Source organism: Protopterus annectens, chromosome 3.part0 (assembly GCF_019279795.1).
Source record: "Protopterus annectens isolate FY-2018-M chromosome 3.part0, PAN1.0, whole genome shotgun sequence".
Lineage (NCBI taxonomy): Eukaryota > Metazoa > Chordata > Ceratodontiformes > Protopteridae > Protopterus > Protopterus annectens.
In genome coordinates this window covers 26,734,262-26,752,027 of record NC_056731.1, presented here as the reverse complement: position 1 = coordinate 26,752,027, position 17,766 = coordinate 26,734,262, and the positions used below count along the sequence as shown (strand labels likewise).

The following is a 17,766-nucleotide window of genomic DNA, read 5'->3' as shown; positions in this document are numbered from 1 at the left end:
GTTTTGAAACAGGTTTACCCTGTGAACCCAAAGCAAAAGAAACAAACAATTGCTGAGACTGTCTGAACTCCTTGGTTCTGCTCAAATAATAACGCAACTGCCTGTGAATATCCAAAGTATGCAAAATTTTCTCCTTTATTTTGGGGGTTTGCATAAAAAGTAGGCAAATGAATAGTTTGATTTAAGGCCACACTAGAAACCACCTTAGGCATAAAGGAAGGATTAGTACGCAAAGATACCCTATCCTTATGAAAAATCAGGAAAGGCTCCACTGCCATGAGGGCCTGTAATTCAGAAACCCTTCTTGCAGAGGTAATGGCCAACAAAAAGCAGTTTTCCATGACAAATACTTTAACTCGGCAGTAGCTGCAGGCTCAAAAGGTTGTAGAGTAAGTTTTCCAACACAAAATTGAGATCCCAAGCAGGAGTAGGAGCTCTACGTGGGGGTCTTATATTCTTTGCCCCTCTAAGAAATTGCTTAAACCAAGGATGAGAGAATAAAGGAGGGTCACAATCATAGTGAGCAGAAATGGCTGCAGCATGGACCTTTATTGAGGAGAAAGACAAACCCTTGTCCAATAACTCAGTAAGATATTGAAGAGCAACACTTAAATCAGGTTTGGAGACATCAAAGTCCTTTCCTTTGCTCCAAATAAAAAATCTCCTCCATTTATCAGCGTAAACTTTCCTGGTACTAGGCCTCCTGGCCTCCAAAATAACATTCAAAACTTGTTGTGGAAGCTGAGACCCTCCAGAGTCTAAAACAGAATATGCCAGACTGTTAGATGTAGAGACTGAATCTTGACATTGAGGAAGTGACTGTCCTCTTGTGACAAAAGGTGCGGAATCAAAGGCAGAGGCCATGGAGGTTCTCGTACTAAGCTCCTCAGTAGTGGGTACCAGTGTTGTCGAGGCCAATCCGGTGCTATCAAAATCATGGTTGGCTTGTCTTGTCTGGCCTTCAAGAGTACCTTGGGAAGAAGAGGCAGAGGTGGAAAGGCATATACATGCAGATTGTTCCAACTGAATGATAGAGCGTCCACCTTCCAAGCTGTGTGATGAAACATTTTTGTGCAAAACTTTGGCAACTGGTAATTTAGTGGAGAAGCGAACAGATCTATGTCTGGAGTTCCCCATAACACTGTCAACTGTTGAAATACATGAGGATCCAATTTCCACTCGTGAGGATCCACTATTTGTCTGCTCAATACATCTGCTATGGAGTTCTGTGCTCCTGGAAGAAACCTTGCCTCAAGATTGAGGTGTAGATTGAGAGCAGTTTCCCACAGAATCATCGCTTGCCTGCAAAGAGGGTAAGAATGGGTTCCCCCCTGCTTGTTGATGTACCACATGACAGTAGTGTTGTCTGTTTGAATCAACACCTGCCCTGGGTGAAGTAAATCTTTGAAAGCCATCAATGCAAACTGGACTGCTAACATTTCCTTCAAGTTGATATGCAAATGTTGGAGTTTGACAGGCCACGTGTTTTGCACCCATTTTCCATTGAGGTGTGCTCCCCAAGCCTTGTCCGAGGCATCTGTCGTTAGAATCTGACTCGCCTCTGGCCGGGTCACAGAGAGTCCCTTGTTTAGGTGACATTCCTGAGCCCACCACAAAAACTCCTTCGAATGCAAGGTATTATCTGAATGACAGTGTCTAGATCTTGGCAGTGCTGTGTCCATACATTTTGAGATACCATTGAAGCTTCCTCATATGCAATTTGGCATTGGGAAGCACCAGAATACAAGATGCCATGAACCCCAAGGCTTGAAGGACTGTCCTTGCAGTCAGCCAGGACCGTAGAGACATTTGATGGAAATAAAGAGAAAGGCTTCTTTGTTTGTCCGGGGTCAAAAGGCCATCTGGGAAGCTGTATTCAGTCTCACACCCAGAAAGCACATGTCCTGAGAGGGTACTAGACTGGACTTTGTTTCGTTCACAGAATACCCTAGGCATCTTAACACTGCCATCACATACTGTAGATGATGAAGAAGTTCGTCCTTTTCTTGTGCAATAATCAGGCAATCGTCCAAATAAGGATAAATCTGTATTCCTCTTAGTCTGAAAAATGCTATCACTGGAGCCAGAACCTTTGTGAACACTCTGGGCAGTAGATAAGCCAAAGGGCAATGCAGTGAACTGATAATGTAAATTTCCAGTCCGAACACGCAGGTACCTCCTGCAACTGGGCCTGATAGGAACATGAAGGTAAGCCTCTTTGAGATCCAGAGTAACCATCCAGTGATCTTTTCCCAACAGAGGTAAAAGTTGTTGTAAAGTCAGCATCTTGAACTTTGGAATGTCCAGGTAAGTGTTGAGGATAGATAAATCCAAAATTGGTCTCCACGTGTTTCCTTTCTTTGGAACTAGAAACAGGCGAGAATAAAATCCTAGGCCCACTTCTGACAGAGGAACTGGCTGTATAGCTCCTATTTGAAGAAGTAAAGAAATTTGTCTGCGAGCCTCTATCCTTTGCCGAGGAGGGACGTCTGGCATGCCTTTGAAAGGAGGCATGGTATGGAAATAGAACTTGTAACCTCGGTTTATAATGTCCAATACCCATTTGTCCTGGGTGACTAAATGCCAATTTTGCTTGAAAAGAGCCAACTTTCCTCCCAAAGGAGCTGCCAGGCAAGAAGAATCTGGCAGCTGAAAATGTAGGTCATTGGGCCTGTTTACGAAAGGACTGGCCCCTGCCCTCACCAGCAGATTGAGCAGGCGAACTCCATTGTCTCGGCCTGAAAGTACTCTGAGCTCTGCCCCTACCACGCCTAGATCTACCCCTAGACTGAGAATCAGAAGAAGGGTACGTCCACCCCTTAGTAGGCCAATTTCTACTAAACTTTGGAGGTTGTACCTGCAAAAATCTTTAACAGTCTGCATAGACTTAGCCTTGTCTTCCATTTTCTTTAAGACTGACTCCACAGGAGGACCAAACAAAACTTCAGACTGTAAAGGGGCATCCAGAATTCTAGACTTAACATGCTCAGACAAATTCTGATCCTTAAGCCAGGCATGCCTACGAATAACTGAACCAGTGGCAGCCACCCTGGAAGAAGCCTGTAAAGCATCAAAACCACATTGCAAAGAGTGCTTACCCACCTGTTCAGAAACATGCACTAAATCCTGCAATTCTTTACACTCTATGCCCTCTGCCAAAGCATCCACTTTAGACCTTAGCTGAGAAAGGAGGAAATTCTGATACTTCAACATATGAAACTGGCAGTTCAAAGCTCTCATTGCTAAAGTAGAAGAGGTATACACCTTCTTACCCCATCTATCCAAAGCTCTAGCTTCCTTATCCAGAGGAACCGGATTCTTAACAACAGAGGCTCTAACACCCTTAGGCCCCTGACTAATAGTTTCTGGGTCCGCCCTAGGACTCTTATACAGATATTTATGAGCCTCAGGCACCCTGTAATACCTGTCCGGTTTAACTGGGGCAGGAGGCACAGAATCTGGATTAAGGGAAGCTTCCGAAAAAACATCTGAAACAACATCCAAAACCGGAGGTATAGCTAAGGGTCTATGCTGTGGTAAAAACAAGAACTCCCTAAGTCTCTTCCGTGAATCAGAGTAATCCTGTCCCTCCCACTGAAAATGCTCCCTCATGGAATGCAGAGTTTCTGAAAATGAAAAATCCTCTGGGGGAGAAGCAGAAGGAGTGGAATCCTCTACATCAGAATCAGAATAAGGAGGGAAATCTTGAATGTCTTCAGCAGAAGACTCTGAATCATCTGAGGCCTGCTCCAAACTTTCCAACTCTGGCTCCATCCTGGGCCTTTTATCAGGAGGGCATAGAACCTCTAATTAAAGTAATCAAATCCTCTGCCATTTTAAGCATGTGCTTTTTAGGCACAGACCCTGAAGAACCAGAACTGACACCAGAGGAAGGCAAGACAGACCTGCCCTTAGAAGGAGCCTTAGAAACAGTAGCAGAAGGCCTAACCACCTTAGGCATAGAAGGGAGAATAGTAACCTGAGAGGCCCCTTCAGCCTGACCTGCCTCCTGAGAGGCCACATCCTGTAAAATCAAAGTTTCCCCCTGGGACTCAACAGAAACTTCAGCCGGATCCACCTGTTCAGCTGTAGCTTCTAAAGGTCCGGCGTCCATAACGGACGAATCATCCTGCCTAGGCTTTAAAGATTTGTCTTTGCGCTTCTTAGTAGAAGCAGGCGTCGGAACATCCGACGGCATATTATAATTACACCTCTTGCCAAAGACTAACCTAGCGCAATCTAACCTCCGTTTTATAGTGCGCTTATTAAACCTAGCACAAAACCGACACCCGACTACGTGCTCCGGTCCCAAACAAGGAATACAAAGCGAGTGGTAATCCCTATGCGGTATCTGTTTCCCACAAGAAATACAATTATTCACTTTTTCTGACATCCGGTAAGTAACTGAGGCAAGAAAAAACAAAAATATTCCCCAACGGGGTACTTAGCCCAACTTGGTATCGGTCTGAAACTCCGAAAACGAAAAATTTCAGAACGCCGAACGGCACTTGCAACGCTGCTTCTGCATCGGACCATGCGGCAAAAAAGACTAAGGGTATGACGTCGGTCATGCACCTTTATACCCTGACGCTCTGATGTCAGATTTAGGCGCCCATGACCGACGTCAGCCTAATACTTTGGTATTCGGGCCGACCGAGGACAGCGGACTACCCTTAAGTAAGGACTGCAGCAATGTGAGATGAAGAACATCACTGATTCCTCTAAAGAAGGGTTAGAGGACTTCCAGTCTCCCCTCTGCTTGAGGATTTCGAGAATGTCTCCAAATGAGACGTCTTCTGGGGGAGACCATGGGGACCCTTCTCCCTCATTGCAATCGGTGTCCTCAGTGATAGATTCCTCAGTGGAATCAAGGTGCTTCCTCTTGCACCATTTCTTCCGGGGTGGCTTCCTATTGGGATCTTCTGAGGAGGACTCCAGAGAAAGAGCTCCCTTCAAGGGAAGGTCTTGTGGCTCTTGTGCTGGGATTCTATAGTAGGGAGTTGGGACAGCTGCATGTTAGACTGCGAGTCTATTGAGGCAAGGACCCTCTCCATCACCTGGAAAGCAGGCCCACCTAAGGAGGGATGGGAGCATGGAACCGAGAAGGACAACCTTGGAACCAGGGTCACACCCCGCCCTGAGGAGCCCACCTCCAGAAGAGGAGTTCCGAGAGGACTGGTAGCTGTCGGTGGAGCTGTGGACATAGATGGTGCCAGTGAAAAAATAGGCACCGAACCAGGAACCATGGTGCCGACAGCCCAAATACTGCTCTGAGACAGCACCGGTTCCAATGGAGCCAATGCGCCAAGGGAAGTCGGTGCCAACAGTGGAAACTCCGCAGTCGGAGCAGGGACAGTATGCACCGGGGTGGTCATCGGTACTGAAGTCTCCGGAGCCTGGGAAGAGGCCGGAGGATGATGTACTGATGAGTATGCTGTGAAAGGTTCCGTTCCAAAGGGGACGTTAGATCTAGCAGGGGTGGGCAATCCTCTAGCTGCCAGAAGCTAGTCCGTAATCCGCACTACATCTTGTTCTGAAAGGCTCCTGGTGGATCTATAGGAGGCTGCTGAAGGAGAGTCAGGTCTTTCAAGAAAGGGGTCATAAGTTGGAGAATATCTTGTTCTGGGAAGGTGTTCAAACCTTTGGAACCAACGGGGTCATAGTCTGTAGAGCCGTATAAGCTATCGGCACCGTGGCCGGAGGATAGTGCCGAAGTGGGTATGGTTGTCAAAGCCGGTGATGATGGTGCCGAAGCTGGAACCATAATAGAAGTCAACATCAGTGACGGCAGCAAGGGAGAAGACACAGAGCCTGGTGGCAAGGTTGTCTGCGCCAAAGGCACCGGAGAAGCTCGGTGTCAACTCGGTTCTGAAATAAACGGAGATGTAGAAACTGAGTGACTCCATTTCTCTTTGTGCTTTTTGGTCTTAGGAGGTGGCAAGACCTCCATCCCAGAGACAGCATTTTCATTAAACCTTTCAAAATCAATTTGTTTTGGATCTCAGCTAGAGTGCGATTACTGAAACTGGAGCAGATGTCATACGAAGCATTTATATGGTCAATGCCCAAACAATAAACGCACCGAGCATGGCCGTCTGAGTTGGGCATCTTACACCCACATTTATCGCACTGCTTAAACCCCAATTTAGCTTTTTCTGACATAATGACACTAATCTACACTGACGAAAAGCAGTCAAGAACAGGAAACAACAGCAGCAAAGTGAAAAAGAAGTTTTTTTTTTTTATAAATGTATATATAGAAGGATAGAGAAGAGTACCAACAATGGTACCTATAAATATCACAAGTGGTAAAAAGAGGGCCTACCAAAGGTAGGAGAGAGGAACAGTACCAACGATGGTATAAGGGTAACTACCAAAGGTAGAGGGTAGGAAGAAGAAGAAGTTTACAGGCGAGAGGAGAAATTAGGGAGAACTGATTAAAAAAGTAAAGTTTTGAGAAAAACTACACAAAATTACACAAATTTTGGACTTAGCTTTGAGAGAGAAGGCTTGGCACTTCTGACAAGGAACGCGGCAAACAAGATCTGGAGAGACTATGAGAGGGGCATTAGCTGAGAGTTTTTGGCTGGTGCCAGCTTGGAAACGGCCATGTCGATTCCGAGGACAGAACCGAAGTCCTATCAGTAAGGAATGAATAAAGATTTACAACATCAGATTTATATTTATGCATTTTCCACATTTCTTGGAAATGGCAGAATGGACTGGATCATGATCATTCAGAACTTTGCTTTCATTACAAACTGATTTACATTGCTTAGAACCAAAATAGGTCTGAGTTTCTCTCTTTTCTTTGGCACTAAAAAGAAGCATGAATAAATTCCGAATCCTGTCTGGTCTGAAGGGACATTTTGGATGTCCATTTTGTCTAGCAGCTTCAGGATCTTTATGCTGCTTCCTTCCTCTGGCTGGTGGAATGTCAGAAAGTTTCTTCCTTTTGGGAGGGGGAAAATGGTATGTAATAACCCCTGGATATTATGCTTAGCACCCAAGAATCTTGTGTTATATTTGCCGAGGTGTCTGGGTGCAAAGACAATCGACCCACTAACTGCCTCTACAGATGGACAGTCGGGCAGTGCTTCAGGAGCACTGGAAAGGCCTGTTCGAGAAAGATTCTCAAAAGGAAAAGACCCTGAGATTTGCAGAACCACACCTTCCTGCCACCTTTCCTGACCTCCTAGAAAAAGGTTAGTTGAATCATAGAAAATTTGATTCCTATGGCAGACAGAGTCTTTCCCTCTTGCTCACTGCAGGTCAGCATCTTTTTAACTGATAGGCCAAACAGGAATGTGCCATCAAAGGGGGCATTAATAAAAGATGTTTTAAAAGACTTCTCAAGCCACATCCAGGAAATGCCGGAACAGCTCGTGAAGTGCCTTCAGCTGTGTGAGAGGTCAACCTCATTGAAGCATTGGATATGGACAAAAAAGTGGCCAGTTGGGAGGATGCTCTTTTGAAGTCCTCAACAGACATGGACTCTAAAAGAGTATTTGAAAGTTCCTTGGTCAAATCTCTCTGAAGTCGAGTGAAATGTGCCAAGTAATTAAGTGACCTCGTGGTTAAAGCTGCTGCTATGAAAACTCGCTTTCCAAACCTGTACAATGCTCTAAACTTTCTATTAGGCAGATGAACAAAAGAGCTCTGTTCCGCTAGCTCCTTCTTGGTGGCTGCTGCCACCACAATAGCATCTATTGGGACCCCTTTGCTCCAGTGTGGTCTGTTAGGGGGAGAGCCAAAAACTTGTGCATGGGTTCAGCAGTGGCCGGCTCCTTCCAAGCCTAATGGGTAACTAAATCAATAAGTTTGTCTGCCGAGGGGTAACCCAAGATGTAGACGGGGCACAACCAAAAGCCTGCAAAACCACAGATTCTTCTGGTAAGGGGTTTTGGGAAGACCAGCCTCCTTTCTGTTTCAGGATCTTCAAAATATCTCCAAAGGAGATATTCATCTGGTGGTGATCTGGGGACTCCACTCCTTGATCAAAATTGGTATCCTCTGCGACAGACTCCAAAGGAGAATTAATGTGTCTCCTTTTACATATTTTCTTCTGTTGAACCTCCTCTGTGGGATCCTAAGGTGAAGTCTCGGAAGAGCAAGGAATTTCCTCCACAGGAACTGGTTGGACACTTATTGATTCTGGCTGTCCCTGTGGTATAGGTTTGTGAGACACAGAGCTAGGAACCGATGGAGGGAAATAAGTAGGATCTGAAACATGAGGGGACAGTTACCTGTTGAGAGAAAAGGGCCTTTCTACCACCTTGAAGGCAGACAGACCCAGAGGAACTCCAATCTGCACCCTCGGAGCCAAAACCCCTGAGGAAGGCAGATCCAGAACCTCCCTGGATCTGAGCCTTGGGGACAGAACTGGATCCAAACTGTCAAAGGCTGAGGCTCCAAGAGGAAGGGACAGATCTGAAAAAAATCAGAGTTGAGCCCATCCCTTCAGACCCAAAGCCAACACTTCAGCACTGAAACCAATTCTGATCCGATGGCATTGGAGCACAACTGGTCAAAGAAATCATCAAAGCGGAGGAAGAAGCTTTCCTTGAATCTGACACTGGACCCCCTTGGAGATCTCAGATCCTGGGACTCTGAAACTACAGGATGGATCAGAAAAGGAGAAAATATGTCTGCAGAAGTTGTACGCTTACTTATGCATCCAGTAGGGGACAGAGCTTTTAAAACCCCTATCTGGATCTGCACTCAGAGAAACTTTTGCATCATCCTATCCACATCTGCTTCTGACAAGCTCCTGGATGACCTACAGGAAGAAGTGGAAGGAGTTCTAGAGTGCTTCTTGGGCATCTGAAGCAATGTAGAACGAGAGAAGGATTAATAGGTTTAACTGAATTTTCAGTAGTACTTCTGTACACGGAACCCTGTTTAGGATCTAAGACTGTTTGATCCAAGGGTACAGCAGTCAGACTTACTGTGATAACAGATGGTTTAGAATCCAAAGGCTTTGAATCCGATGGTAGGGACTTAGGATCCGAAAGTGTATGATCCGATGTTTTCCTAGATTTTGTAAGAGGCTCCAAAGAGGACTTGGGGGACTTTGGTGGGAGTGCTTCCTGTGCTCCAGGGGAGCTGATTTACTATGTTTGGAGGGGGTTAGAGCCCCTGAAGCAGAAGTAGATGGCAGAGGTCCTCTCAAGATGAGTTTATTGCGCCGATCCATTATGGCCCAGGGATTAAAGGTGGAATGAATTTTACAATTACTGTCAAGATGTTCAGCTCCTAAACAATAAACGTACTCACTCCTTGTGGGCATCCAAATTTGGAATTTTATGCTCACAAAAAGTGCACTTTTTAAACCCTGTGGGTTTCTCTGACATGGTGGCAGAAAAAAAGGCTCTATATCAGAACACTGAAGTTTTAAAACTTCGAATGTTCTAATATCGTCCCGTTTTGAGCGAACGCTAAAAATAGCGAAGCTGCAGAACACCAAATTCTTTCCTAGGAAAAGAATTTGGTTGGCCGGTTCTGTGGCTTTGCTATTTTCAGTGCTGTGGTGGAAAGTTACGGGTCAGGTTCAGGTAAGTGTGCGATTGTGTGGTCGTTAGGGTGTGGGTTAGGTGGGTTAGGGGTGGGTTAAGTGAGTTAGGGTTAGGGCGTGGGTTAGGAGAGTGTGCAATAGTGACGGACCTTGGGGTTAGTGTTTGGGTTAAGGTAAGTGGATACATAGTAGTGTATGTACATTTTAGTGTAGGGTTAGCTGTAGGATTAGAAGTATATGTGTGTGGATTAATGTTTTTTAGGTGTGCTTGTGTTGTCTGTATGTGTTTCGGAATAGCAAATTTTTTCTCAAGGAAAGAATTTGCTACTGTGAATGTTCGATAATATGTGGTTTAGACAGTTTACGTTCGATGAAATAGCGTTCGCTATTTTCATCTTTCGATAGTGTGATATAAACGCGAAAAAATACCCACAGCAATATAACAGCAAAAGGATTACAGTGACAGCAAGGAAAACCAGTAAGACTTTTTTTTTTGATGGACGAAAGTTTAAGCTACCAACAGGTAAGCACTGAAGAAGGGTAAAAAGGGAATAGCAACAATGGTATTAAAGAGTACAATTAAATAGTAGGAAGGAAGCCAAAACACCTACCACCAGTGAGAAACTTGAAAAAAAGGGGGAAAAATTAAGTTTAAGAGAAAAAGGTTAATAAGAAAGTTTTGATACTACTCATAAGAAACTCAAAAATTGCTTGAGAGCTATGGAAGCCTACATCTGTTTGCGAAGGTGGCAAATGAGATCTGAGGCTTTGGGGATACAGCAGAGCATAATGGGTACAGGGAAAAGTTCGAGAACTTGATCCTAAGTCTGAAATAAGGGGCTGAGTTGGATCCGAGGATCAGATTTGACCCCATACATTGAGGAAGAATGAAAAGGACAACATCAGATCTGGTAATAAATGGCTCCTGCACACAAGAACTGGTAATAAATAGCTCCTACAAAGAAGAATACACATTTTCTTGACTCTTTGATAATCTTGATGTGCATCATGTAGGTCCAAATAGCACATCCAATCTCCTTGTAATAAACATGGAAGGAATGACTACAGAGTAACCACTCAAAACGATTCCTTGGGATAAGGATATTTAGGCCTGTTACATCCAGAATTTGCAGAGGTAATTTTTTGAGCACCAAATAGAACTTGGAATAAAAAAACTTTCTGGTCTCTTGGGACATCCTGGATAGCTCTTCTTGGAAGAAGAGCCGATTACTTAAATTTTTATTGATATTTTTTTCCTTGGTGCTTTTTGCTTCCTCGCCTGCTGATCATCAGACCATCACCTATCAGTCTTGTGTCCACTCGTTTTCTCATTTTAAATATACCTAGCATGGAGGCATGAGCCAATCAGATGAGTCATCATCCTGCCAGTATCACAGCAAAGACAGAGCTTCTAAGGTCATAACCCAACTTACGGCTGCTACAGACCACTGGAAAAAATATAGGTCTATCAAACGCTATGTAGTCTTGAGGCGCTGAATGAATAATCCACCTGATATTTTGAAAATAAGGCAGTAATCCAAAAGGTGCTGATAACTCGAATTTAATAAAAACAACAAAATCAACTTGAAAATACAAATAGATCCAAGTTAAGCGCTTTCACCCGCTTGAATTACGGGCTTCATCAGAACTGAGGATTGCCCAGAAAACAGTTACATTTTAAATAACTTTTTGGCGCCAAATATGTAGCTACATTTAAAGTCACAGATACACAACCATTCACCTCACTAATACCTATACATACAAATAATTAAAAAACAATATTCCATGTAACAGCATACTCTAAGCATATAAACCTTAGTATAAAAATATATTTATATTCAATAAATCATTAAAATTTTATCTTCTATTCATATTAAGCAGTGGTTTAATAGATACAAAGTAATTTAGACCTGGGGGTGTGGAAGCATCTGTAAATAATTGCCACCACAATTCTTTGTAAGATAAAAGTGCTTTAAAATCTCCACCCCTCGGGTCTATCTTAATACTATCTATTACAGCAAATTTAAAGTGATGACCCTCACCATATTCCTGAATATGCCTATACAGGGCATTTTTTTTCCATCTTTCTTCTTAATACAATATAAGTGTGCATAAATTCGCTTGTTAAAATGCCTTTCGGTCTAACCTACATAAAAAGCTGTACAGATACAACAATTGGCAATGTAAATAATACCTTTAGATTTACAATTCCCCTGTTTAAATTCTATGTACGTCCTATTAATGTTGTTTAGTCTTATACCTTCACCTTCGTTTATAATGTAGCATAAATTGCACATGCCACACTTCATTGTATGTTTACAACGGGAATTTAAAATTAAGGGACCTCTTTCCAAATATTTTTTTATATTTGGTCCCATTTTGTCGACAAAAATAGGACAACGTCCTACTATACTCGTGACCTCATCATCCGCCAGAATGATATTCCAATTTGAAATCATAATATCTTTAATTCTAAATGAATAAGGTCCGTATTCAATAACACAAGCTCTACTGAAATTCTTAGATGTCTCCGTTTGTCAATACATGTAACAATATTGTCACTGAAATTGACATTAAAACCCAATAAGGGGATATATTTTCTTCCCCATTCTTTCTCCACCTGCTTGCTCACTTTAGACATCATCAGTACATCATAGCCACTTTCATAAAACAAAGAAGTAATAAATTCAATTTCTTTCACCATATCAGTGTATAATGAAGTCATTCTAATAGCTCTAATTAATTGTCCCCTATATATATTCCTCAGCAACTTTTTAGGGTGGTTACTAGAATATTCCAAGTAACTATTTGAAAATGTGTTCTTCCTGTATATTTTGGACTGAAAATTTTTACCATCCTTGTATATCCAAGTGTCTAAATAGGCTAAACCATGCTGGAATTGATATAATCTAAAAATTCACCTAGAATTTCTAAAGTACCATCCCATAATATGTAGATGTCATCCAAAAAGCGGGAATAGTACTTAATGTACTTCATATATTCACTGTGAAATACTGTAGATTCCTCCCATTCCAACATAACCAGGTTTGCAAAAATGGGGGCACAAGCCGCCCCCATTGCTACACCCCTGGTTTGTTTGAAGTACTCACCCTCATAAAAAATATAATTATGTTCTAAAACTATACTCATCAAGTCAATGAGAAGGCAAGCTTGGTCCCAATCTAAATCTGCATATTTTTTAATACTATTAGCAAATGCATTTAAACCCTCATTCTTGGGTATACAGGAGAATAAATCAATAATGTCGATGGTAACAAAAACAATCCCATCCTTACACAAATTGATGGGAAAATTCTTCAAGAATTCCCATGAATCTTTCACAAGGTGCGGAATTTTGTTGTAAATATGTTTCAAAGAAATGTCAACAGCTACTCCTAAAGGAAAAGTTTTGGATCTGCTGCCAGATACTATAGGCCAAAATGGTGGGTCATCCAGCTGTTTGTGGATTTTAGGTATACCCACCAATGAAGCAGCTACTGGATATTCTACCTTTAAATAATTATAAGTATCGGTAGTTATCCGATTATCTATCCAAAATTCTTCTATATGTAAATCAATTCTCCTGTACGCTACATTTAATTCATTTAAAGAAACTATTTCATAATTTCCCGATGTATGTAATATATCAAAGATTTTAGAGGCGTATACCATGTTGTCGTATATCACAACGCCACCCCCTTTATCGGGTTTCATTACACGAATAGTTCTATCATTTCTCATATCATTCAACAATTTTATTTCGTCCCCTGATAAGTTTGACTTCATCTTACTACCACCTATCCTATTCTGTAAATTATATATTTGTTTGGTAACTGCTTTGTCATATATAGAAATTGTAGGATTCATCAATGGCATAAAGTTGCTTTTCTTTTTTAATGCGTTAATACCTATATCCAAATTTAAGACCTGTCTATCAGAATTATGAAACATCACTGCCAGATTAAGTTTTCTAATGTATAATTTAATTTCACTAAGACAATCTACTACTTTGAAATTAGTAGTTGGTACATATTTCATGCCTTTGGAGAAGAGGTGAAAGTGGGTGGTATTTAAAGGTAGCTCAGTGCAATTATAAATTTTAAAGTTTTTATAACTATTAATTACACCTTCACTAATAATAATGTGGTCATCTCTACTTGCTGGATTATCTATGAACCTATGAACATCTGCTTTTGTTTTCACCAATGATTGTCGTACACCACATTTCTCTGGGTTTTGCCATTTTGATGATGTTGTTGTTTCTTCCAATCCCCCCCCCCCCATTTCCAATCCCTCTGTTGGCCCTGTTGCCCTTTGTTCCGAAAATTTGCACCTCTCTCTCCTTGATTGTAATATTCGTTATTTGAATCAACATATGCAGTGTCATGAATGGGAAAAAAAGTGTTTGTTCCAACTATAAACAGTACCTTTTTTATATTGTTCCATATCCAGTTGTAATTTTTAGTTTTTCCTACTATAAGCTTTTTCAGAATTTGCCTCAGCCATATTAAATTGTTTAATATACAGCTTTTCCCACTGCGGAAATAACAAATCTTTCACTATCAATTCATTTAACTTTTCAACTTCATGCATAATTTTCACCAGTTTTTCATCACTATATTTAATCAACTTCTGCATGTATTGAATACCACACTGATCAAAAAAAATATTAAAATCAACTTTGATATCATCATTTAAAACTAACCCATGGGATACTTAAAAAATCTCAAACTCATAGGTACTATTCCAGACTTTATACATTTTGACAAATATGCATTGTCTAGCTTCAAACTGTTTATATTATTTAATTTCTTACCCAAAGAATAAATAAAATCTTTTAAAGTTCCTTTAGATAGCATTTCTGTATTTGAAATTTCATCTTGCCTATTAGTTTCAAACCCACAATTGCACTCCAAAAAATTCTTCAAAAAATTACGTTTGTCCTGTATATTGTTACTGGCAATGTTAGGAAGTTCTTGTGTTAAAACAGTACCTTTATCAAACTGATGAATGCCCACTGATTGAACATATGTTCTCTGTGGCATCATTCTTTTAGGTTTAGCGCCAGTCCGTTTTGCTTCTTCATCCGAATCCCCAAAGGAAAAGTCAAAAGTGTAATCGGAAACACCCATCCTACTGCTGTTCCGCTGTGTGTTATGCGGAAAGTGCATCGGTAAATCAATCATATTAGTACCTCCACATCTGATTCCTTGTCCGTTGGGAATTTCAGGTGAACCAGGTAAATGCACGGTGAAGCCTTCATTGCTATTACTAAGACTAGTACGCTCCTCTCTATATTTGCAATCATCCAGAACTTTATCAGTTTTATCTGAGGTAGGAAACACCTCCGCCATATGTTTAGTCGAATTGTCATTACCTTCATTACTACCTTGTTTAAAAAATCCTGTATTGGTCAACAATAAAGTTAATTTATAGACTTCACCTTTGAGTTCGCTGAGTTCAGCTTGCAATTTATGCATTGTCAGAGTCTCAATAACAGGTATTGTGACAGAACCGGCATCCCGATCAGACTCCATAGCATGAGCTATAGAACGGATAAGTGTTTGGTATAGCAGCCACAACAGAACACTGAAAAAAATATAGCTCTACCAAACGCTATGTAGTCTTGAGGCACTGAATAAATAATCCACCTGATATTTTGAAAATAAGGCAGTAATCCAAAAGGTGCTGATGAACAGTTAAATTCGAGTTATCAGCACCTTTTGGATTACTGCCTCAAGACTACATAGCGTTTGGTAGAGCTATATTTTTTTCAGTGTTCTGTTGTGGCTGCTATACCAAACACTTATCCGTTCTATAACTTATGGCTGCTGATATAAGCTCTTGTGTCACATCTGGGTTTCCCATGCCTTTCCACTGAAGGCTACTTTTACTGGTTTGGGATTTTAAAACTCACACTATGCTATGCACAACTTTGTAAAAACTGTGATGACTGGCTGAACTGACACCATTTCTCCCTTCCACTAGGATGGGTGAGCTGGTATCGCACATTCACTCTCACCCTCCCCTGTCTGGCTCTTCCAGAGGTTGAGCTGCTAGTCAGACTCAGGTCATGTGGGTTGTAGTAAGAGCTTTATCACTCTATGCCACACAGCCAGGCTACCAAAGAATGGGATATCTTGCAATGCAAGAGATGGCAGGACAGGCCGAGAAAGGAAACTTCTATCTCCTGCATATCACTATCCTCATCCACCTGCCTGTTGTGATTGACTTCCATGTAGACAAACAGGGAGGCAGACAGTCCATGACTATCTCCAGAGTGGGGCAGTCAGTCAAGGACACAGAATTGTTGCTGCCCATCATAACTACGGCCTCCTAGGGTTTGTCAAGAACATTTGCCTTTGGGCTTACAACAATATTGGAGGTTATTTTGGTTATCGGGTTTCATCCTCACCCATCACTGCAGTTTTTGCTGTGAGCCATGCCTTTACCACATTAGCTCTTCTGCATCCTCAAAAAAGTGTTAACATGACTAAAATTTTACATCCACAGCTGCGAGGGTCTTGCCCTCCTTTTCCATATTCTCAAAGTGTAAATCTCTGGACCAAATATACATGGATCTAGAAAGGGAAAGTCCATAATGGTTGCCTTGATGTCCTCAGGTAAAGTCCAGCAAATGGAGTTATGCATGCTGGTGCAGTACCGTGTACAGAACTGTACAGAATGAAAATCATAGGGTTTACCATGTATAAGAAACACGTGGTCTGGTTTAAAAGCCTAGTTTTGTTTGGGCCAATAGAGCTGTATGGTGCATATCATTGGTGAAATCATGCTCAAAAAGCAAAAGTGGCAGATGCTCTCAATTCCCTATACTGGGGTTTGGGCAGCTGGGCTCTGTGGAGCTGAAGCCTATTAAAACTACTGCAGAGATTAGAGTATCACACTACAGAGAGCAAGACCGCAAGGCCCACACTCTGAGGGACAAAGTATGTGGCCAACCATTTTTAGAGAGTGAGGTCACTGTACTGGGCTTTGTCCATACCATTTTGGTGGCAGCCTCAAGAAGATTTCTTACCAGATGTCTGGAGCTTCCTCTGTGGGAAAAATACTGGTTCATTCATCCATCATCTTCCTTGGTTCTAGGTATTCCCCAAAATCAGGGTCATTTAGGGATGGCTGGCCTCCTCCTCATCGGCTACATCTGCACTACAACAGTTGAGGAAAGTCAACCTGCTTTTTCTTAAACCAGGCCTTAAAGGTTCTCTGTACAGGGATACTATAAAGAGGAGAAAGAAACCTTTTTTGCTAGAGATGTTCTAGTTGGTAACTCCAGAGGGATTGTGGTTTCTCGGACCTGCTATTGAGCAGGAGGATGGGAGACCAAGTGCTTAGAAGTAGGCTGCTTCTACACACAGGGTGCTAGTATCAGGCTCAGAATTTACACAGCAAGGCCGTTTAATGGTTTAACATCTATACCAAAAGCTGTACTGACATCAGCAGTTTCAATGCCTGGAATCAAGTTACAACAAGCCCAACATCAACAGTGACAGAGAGCCAGAGACATTACCTGCAACAAGAACCCATCTGCCATTGGTGCCACCGCACCATTAGTATCGTGAAAAATGGCATCAACAAAATTGAAATTGCATAGATTCTTAATGTCAGAAGCACTGTAACCCGAAACAAACTCATACAGTGCCAAAAATCATCTCTGTAAGTACTCATCATCAATAAAAGCCTTAAGGCTAATATAAACATTACTGACAAACTCATACAGTGCCAAAAATCATCTCTGTAAGTACTCATCATCAATAAAAGCCTTAAGGCTAATATAAACATTACTGGGTTGGTGTCAATATCCCCAGAATGAGTATAAGCTTAACAAATTGTACTACAGGAGAGGAAAGAGGAAGTAGCACAGGCAACTTCACAGTTTCACAGCGCCTGAAACCTTGCTGCAATATTGTAAAATGGTTCATTTGATGTAATTGGCAAGTTGGAGAAACTTTTTCCATAATGGTTTCCTTTAAATTTAATAAAATTGTATGTCATATTACATGTAACACTTCAATCAGCAATTTTATTTTACCTTTGGAAAATCTCCCCATTCGACATAACATAATGGTTACATATGCAAAACTTTAGTCACTGCATATCAAGGAGTATTATCTTATGCTCTACATATATAGCTAATGCCTCCACAACAGTCCCCCCACTAGCCACAACTGGACGGAAAGGGGGATTCTTCAAGGATTAATGTATCTTTGACTTTCCAAAGATAAAAACTTTCA

General features: G+C 41.7%; 1 protein-coding gene across 3 annotated transcripts in view; it reads right to left on the bottom strand.

Moving 5' to 3' along the window:
- CCHR3.PART0H10orf67 (chromosome chr3.part0 C10orf67 homolog) overlaps window positions 1-17,766 on the bottom strand; it is a 2,394,588-nt gene that overhangs the window by 1,144,521 nt on the left and 1,232,301 nt on the right. The window lies entirely within an intron of this gene.